The sequence below is a fragment of the Peromyscus californicus genome, unplaced genomic scaffold (assembly GCF_007827085.1).
Source record: "Peromyscus californicus insignis strain IS unplaced genomic scaffold, ASM782708v3 Scaffold_10__1_contigs__length_136768540, whole genome shotgun sequence".
NCBI lineage: Eukaryota > Metazoa > Chordata > Mammalia > Rodentia > Cricetidae > Peromyscus > Peromyscus californicus.
Window position 1 is genome coordinate 135,290,707 of NW_026294391.1, and position 7,040 is coordinate 135,297,746.

The 7,040-nt window shown below is 42.1% G+C and overlaps 1 pseudogene; it reads left to right on the plus strand.

The window, feature by feature from the left end:
- The first annotated feature begins 5,678 nt into the window (after positions 1 to 5,678).
- On the plus strand, positions 5,679 to 6,825 carry LOC128116420 (cancer/testis antigen 1-like; annotated as a pseudogene).
- The last annotated feature ends 215 nt before the right edge of the window (positions 6,826 to 7,040 follow it).

Genomic DNA, 7,040 nt, shown 5'->3' on the forward strand with positions numbered 1-7,040 from the left:
GGCCATTATGGGTATACCTGCACAAATCAAAACTGATAATGCTCCATCATATGTCTCTGTTAAAATGAAACAGTTTTTTGCTTATTATAATATAAACCATGTTACAGGTATACCACATAATCCTACAGGTCAAGCAGTTATAGAAAGATCAAACAGAACTCTAAAGGATATGCTAAATAAACAAAAAGGAGTAACAAAAACCCCCAGAAATAGACTACATAATGCTCTATTAACTTTGAATTTTCTCAATGCCAATGAGAAAGGAACAACAGCTGCAGAGAGACATTGGATAATAGAAAAAACTACAGAATTAAATCAACCTATATACTTTAAGGATGTGCTGACCTCAGAATGGAAACCAGGATATGTGTTACATTGGGGACGAGGTTTTGCTTTTGTTTCTACAGGAGAAGATAAGCTGTGGGTACCATCAAAATTGATAAAGGTTCGATTTGAACAAGAGAGACCTCTTAATTAGAGGAGGTGATAGTTCATCAACTATCGTAAACATCCAATTTAAACTAACTTACACCAGTAACACATGCCTTTTCATTTAATCAGATAACTTGTCCAAAAGGAACATCCCCAAAAAACCTTGGGGAAAGGTTTTTGTTTTTGTCTTTTAGGAGAATGAAGGTTAAGGAATCTGAAGAACACTGGACAAATGAGACAACTGAAGAAAAGGGACAAATCATCTATCCTAAGAAACAGAGTGAAATGGCGTATGGATATGTTATCTAAAAAAAATTTTATGTCTTCCTAAATGTTTGTTTCTGCTTTTCTTTAACGATTTAACACTATTTAATTTCTAATAGTCCCAGTTCAATTAAAATTTAAAGCTGACTTTGGAGTTGGAGAATGGCTCTCTCCTTCTTTAAACTCAAGCATGTTGTTAAAAGGAAAATGCAAACTCCCTGTATCATGCCAAAAGAAAAGAGCCATCTTCTGCTATGGGACAGGAGAAAAGCCAAATTAATTAAGGGACTATTCTATTACGAATCTCAACTCTTTGATTCTATTCTGATTCTTTAAACTTTTCTTAAAGTATGAATTTTATATCAAAATTTACAAGATCAATATATATAGATATATATACATTTTAAACTTTGTTAAGATATAAATGGTCATATAGAGTACTAACTAATTCTAAAAAGTCGCATATATAGTCTTTGTGTTCGAGTCTCTTATCAGTTTTTTGCAGGAAATCACGGTTAGGCCTAACATCAACTGAAGTCTCCAGGAAGAAGATGGGGCCCCACAACAACAACAATTCCACGTGGACAATAATAACATCACTAAGCTGACAAACATCATCTACAGATCAGCTTTGAACTACAAAGTGCTCAGAGCAATTTTGAGAGAGCTAGCTGAGATGATCCAGTCTCAACGACTACTTGAATAAGGATTTGAGATAAACCCTGAATTTTGGCATTTTACACAGACTGGATAACGAAGGATATATTTACCTTTCCTAGAATTTGACAATTAACCTAAAATTTTTCTTTCAGGATAAAGATACCTTCGCCCATACCCAGCAGGAAGCAATTTCAAGAATACGACGTCCACATTCCCAAAGAGGTGGTGTGGGGCGGTTGGTTTTTTTTTTGGTCTTTTAATGGGTTTTGGGTCTGGGATAATTTTCATTGATTAGGGGGGTTGGTTACAAGTTGTTGTCAAGGGTTAGGAAAAAGGCTAAGCAAAGGAGATTAGATTTAAGGTTCTTATAAAAAAAAAGAAAGAAAAGAAAAATGTAAATACTTTACATTGGATTGGATTGTTTTATATTGTATACAAATTATATATATTGAAATTGATATTGTTAGAAAATGTTATATATATATTTTTAATTGTACCGTTCATCTAACAATGTAATGCAATTTTCTGATCCTTGAATGTTATTACCAACTATTAGGATATAAAGAAATGAAAATTAGTAGTTAGACATTATAATAGAACTTGTAGTTATATTAGGTATGTTTTCAAGATTGAGTAGATATATTTTAGATAGACAGGTTATCTTCAAACCCTTCAGAGATCTACAGAATATGGCATTTAAAATGTTTTAATAACTTAGAAAATTTTTCTTTTTTGTTATGACTATGAGACATGTCGGCTCCTGGCAGTACCAATCTACTTCAGAGAAAATATGGGCATTGAAGAAACTGTATATGGAGTTAGCTTTCATTGTGGCAAAAGTTAGCCACTGGACAACAAAGTATCCTCGAATCAACTGCTGACAAAATGAACAGACAGGACATGAAACAAAGGACTACTGATTCTTGCCAAAACAAGTGTGGTTATGGCTTTATCAAAAGGCATCATCAGAGGCCAGGACAATATGGCACCATCCCTGAAGTGGCCTTCGTAATTCGGAAAAGGTACAGTGCCCTTTTCTTCGAAGGCACCTGAATAGGCAGTGGGCCGATGGCTTCTGATGTGCAATGGAACAGCAGCTGAAACAGTTATTCTTGAAGAGTAACTAAGCTCACGCCTCTCAATAGTAGACTGGCATTTGATAGAGGGATATGGAGAAGAATGGGATGCTGAGATGAAGCCATATATACACAGCCAAGAAGAATGGACAGCTGAATTAAAAAACCATCAACAATTTCCAGAATTTAAAATCCTGAATCATGACATGACACTAGTGGAATTCAGGTGTTTCTGGTACATGGACTACTCTCACTCAATGTGAGGTTGAACTGTTGACCTTGTGTACATCCTACTTCACAAATGAGTCTGTCAGATATGCTAAGCCTATAGGCTGAAGATGATGCCCCAGCATTGCGGAGAAACCTCAGGTGACTGTCCAGACAGCTGGCTGTTTTTGTCAACTCACAAATTTTTTGGAAGTTGCTTGCATGCACTTCCTGTTTTTATTTTTGTTAGCTAATATTATTTCCTTCTTGGGTCTCTGAGGGAGTTGAAGATTAGTTAGTTATAGTTGAAGGTTAGTTAGTTATAGTTGAAGATTAATTAGGATACATTTTGGACTTACCAAAATAGGATAGATAATGAAATTATTTTCTCTGAATTTGTCAAATACAAATGGACTAGACATTGTTTAGGTATTTATTACTTGTATATATTGTATATAGTTATTGTACTTTTGTATATAGTTTTTCTTATATTAGTTATAAGCTTTTTCTTTTTTTTTCTTTTTATTAAAATAGAAAAGGGGAAATATGGTGATATTTTATTTGTATTAAAATGTTATTTGTTGGAATGAGATCTACATGAACATCCTGGACATGAGTGGGGGTAATGAAAGGCGAGGGTTGAGGGAAAGAGAGCTTGGGGGAGCGGGAGATCCCAGCTGGGTCAACAACAGAGAGGGAGAACAAGGAATAGGAGACCATGGTAAATGAAGACCACATGAGAATAGGAAGAAGCAAAGTGCTAGAGAGGCCCACAGAAATCCACAAAGATACCCCCACAACAGACTGCTGGCAATGGTCGAGAGACAGCCTGAACTGACCTACTCTGGTGATGGGATGGCCAAACACCCTAATTGTTGTGCTAGAAACCTCATCCAACTACTGAGGGATCTGGATGCAGAGATCCATGACTAGGCCCTGGGTGGAGCTCCGGGAGTCCAATTAGCGAGAATGAGGAGGGTTTATATGAGCGAGAATTGTTGAGACCAAGGTTGGATAAAGCACAGGGACAAATAGCCAAATGAATGGAAACACATGAACTATGAACCAATGGCTGAGGGGTCCCCACTGGATCAGGCCCTCTGAATGGGTGAGACAGTTGATTGGCTTGATCTGTTTGGGAGGCATCCAGGCAGTGGGACCAGATCTTGTGCTCATTGCATGAGTTGGCTGTTTGAAACCTGGGGCCTATGCAGGATTGTTTGGCTCGGCCTGGGAGGAGGGGACTAGACCTACCTGGACTGAGTCTACCAGGTTGACCTCAGTCTGTGGGGAAGGCTTTGCCCTGGGGGAGATGGGAATGGGGGGGGGTTGGGGGGAAGGTGAGGGGGACGGGAGGGGGGAGAACAAGGGAATCCGTGGCTGATATGTAGAACTGAATTGTATTGCAAAATAAATTAAAAAAAAAAGTCAAAAAAAATGTTATTTGTATGTTAATAAATAAAGTTGCCCAGGGGTCAGAGCTATTAGCAAGCCATAGGAAAGCAGGGCAGTGGTAGCGTACGCTTGTAATTCCAGCACTTGGTAGGCAGAGCTGGGTAAGTCTCTGTGTGTTCAGGGATACAGCCATTATTGGATACACATGCCTTTAATCTTAATACCAATCATGGAAAACCTGGAGGCATATACAGACAGGCCGTGAGGAGGCGGTCATGTGGTTGGGTTTACAACCAATGAGAAGGCAGGACAGGAACTCTATATAAAGTCTTTAACACAGGGGTAGCTCTGGTTCGGAGAGTTAGGACCACCGCAGGAGGAAGGGTAAGGTTTTAGCTCTTAGCTCTGACCTCTTGGCTTTCTTCTTTGCATTGCTTCTGTGTTTCTTATTTAATAAGCAGGTTGGATACATCTACACCCATGTGCTCAGGTCCTTTCACAGGGACCCACACACTCTGAGTGCTATCACGTAGCAGGAAATAAGCTGATAGAAACTAGTTCTACCCTTCTTCATATCACCCTACCCCTTTAGTACATCACTGTTTCTTAAGTCATATTTGTGACTTACTGACCATTTATAAACACACCTCTTCCTAATGCCTTTCTGCTGTGGGTGCCTCTGTCCTGGAATGTAACCAGAGGCAATTGTCCTGGATGGTAGTTCTTCCAAGTGAGTCCCTTGGGCCATGAACACAAATGATGATAACTAGAGGGACAAGCACGTGTATGGCTAACCTACTGACTGCTCCCTGCCATCTAGTTCTGGGACAGGGGTACATGCCTCTGGGCCTATCCCATGCCATGCCATGCTATCCCATCCCATCCCATCCCATCCCTGACACAGGGTTCAGCCTTAGGATCATGATTACAGGGATGTGGTGAAGATCTGTCTCTGATCTCTACCAGCACCAATCTCTTTCAGTCACACTAATCAGTGTCATTAAGGGATGCCCCTCTGGTGAGGGATGATGGGCTGCATTGTGTGCAAGGGTATTCTGGGTTCAGGGGTAACAGTTTGGCTCAGCTGAACCATCTTTCAGGGTCCCAACAACTGCAGGTATGCTGGACACAGGCTGGACCTGCTTGAGCAGGCAATCTTGCAACACCATGTACTACCGCTGTCTTGGAGAGCTTCCTGAAGCCTCAGGCTTTCTGTGCCAAGGAAGCATTGACATCTTAGGATAGAGAAACGTGAGGGAATCCTATACTGAAAGGTTCCATCAGTACAAGCCGCCTAGAGGAGAAGCCAAGTTAAGAAGCAGGAATTGTGTATGTGTGTGTCAGGGGAGGGGAGACATATTCACTAAGAGCCAGGCAGTAGCTCAGCAGGAGCCAATCCTCGCCAGAACTTGCTTGCAGGGAGCTGGAGTTGTTGCCTCCCCTGACACACTCACCAAAAGCCAGGCAGTAGCTCAGCAGGAGCCAACCCTCGTGAGAATTTGATTGTGCAAGCTCAGTGGGCCTCACGTGGGGTGCTGGATGTTAGCAGGTGGGGCTTGTAATCGCCACCTCATCTCCTTAGCTGAGCCTGAGAGCCATCTCCTTGCTTGAGTCAGGGGAGCTGAATGGAAAGTCAGAATCTGCATGCAGGATCCTGATGAGGATGCAGGTGGTAGAACAGGGCTTGAAGAAGATGACGATGGGCAGCATAGACCTCGAGCTTCTGATGTCCAGGCTAACTCTCAGAGTTCAGTGGCCGAGGGTGACCAAGACAACGTCCCTTATGAGAGTGGCCCACATGATGTCAGTAGCCAGTCTGCTCCAGGCAACTCCTGCCCAGGGAACCCTTTAGGGTGGTAACTGAAGAGGCGGCTGTCGTTCCCCAAGACGAGCAGCCACCATTTCTCCCTGGACCCAGTGGAGATGCTGCAACAACTGCAAGTCGACTCCTGGAGTTGTATCCTTTCCTGGGAGACTCTTGGCAGGGGCTTTGGGAAGAGAGGGAGGATGAAACATGAAAGGAAGGCTTTGGGGTGGGTGAAGCAGGAAGGTTGACAGCAGGGTAGGGAAGGGACAGAGTGGTACACTCTGGAGAGTTAGTCCAAGAAATGTCATGCTGGCAGGACAGGGAGTTGCCTAATCCTGAGGACTTCAGGATGTAGAAGAAAACTCAAACCATTGGGGAGGTGGGAGGTGGATGAGGCTTGTTTAGCATCATCAGAAAGAAGGTTCTAGTGTAGTCTTGGTCTTGGGCAGCAGAAGGGGGCAGTGCCAGACAGGTCTCAGAAGTATACCAGGCCATATTGCAATAAAAAACCTAATAGTGGATTGTACCTTAACCATAGCCCCCTTCTATCTCTGTAAGAATGCCTTTCCCATCTGCTGTGGAGGCAGACATGGCCCGCAGGTCTCTGGTCACCAATGCCCAGCACCAGCTATTAATGGTTTCACAGGAGTACACTGTGAATGACACTATCTTGGCTGTGTCAGTTTTCCAAAAGTCTGGAGTGGGTGTGGTCTCAGGGTTGGAAGGCAGTGTGCACTCTAGGGGTGCCCTAATGGAGACATTGGTGGGTTAGATGTAAGTGGGAAGGCATGGTGTGGTGGACCTAAACAGATCCCTCATCATTTCCCTGATGGTGTCTCCTTCCCACTTTAAGGAAGTGAACCATAGAAGACCCTGTTCTCTTCCAAATTTCCAGCAATAGCTTCCTTGATCATGAGAAACATTCAACACCTTCAGTTTATGGATGTTGTCAAATGGGGAAGAGGAAGAAGTCATTATAACTAACCTGTTACTTGCTACAAGACAAGACAGGCATTTCATGTTTTTGATAATTGTCACCTTGCCTTCAGATTTCAATGTTTTGATGCGATTCACCCTCTATAAGTCTCTAGACAGGCTTGTTTCTCTGTTGCTAAAGGAATGGGTGCTTAAAAATTTGTTGTTGAATAAAATACAACTGACCTATTGTGATTTTTTTTTGTTTGTTTGTGTGACTTAAC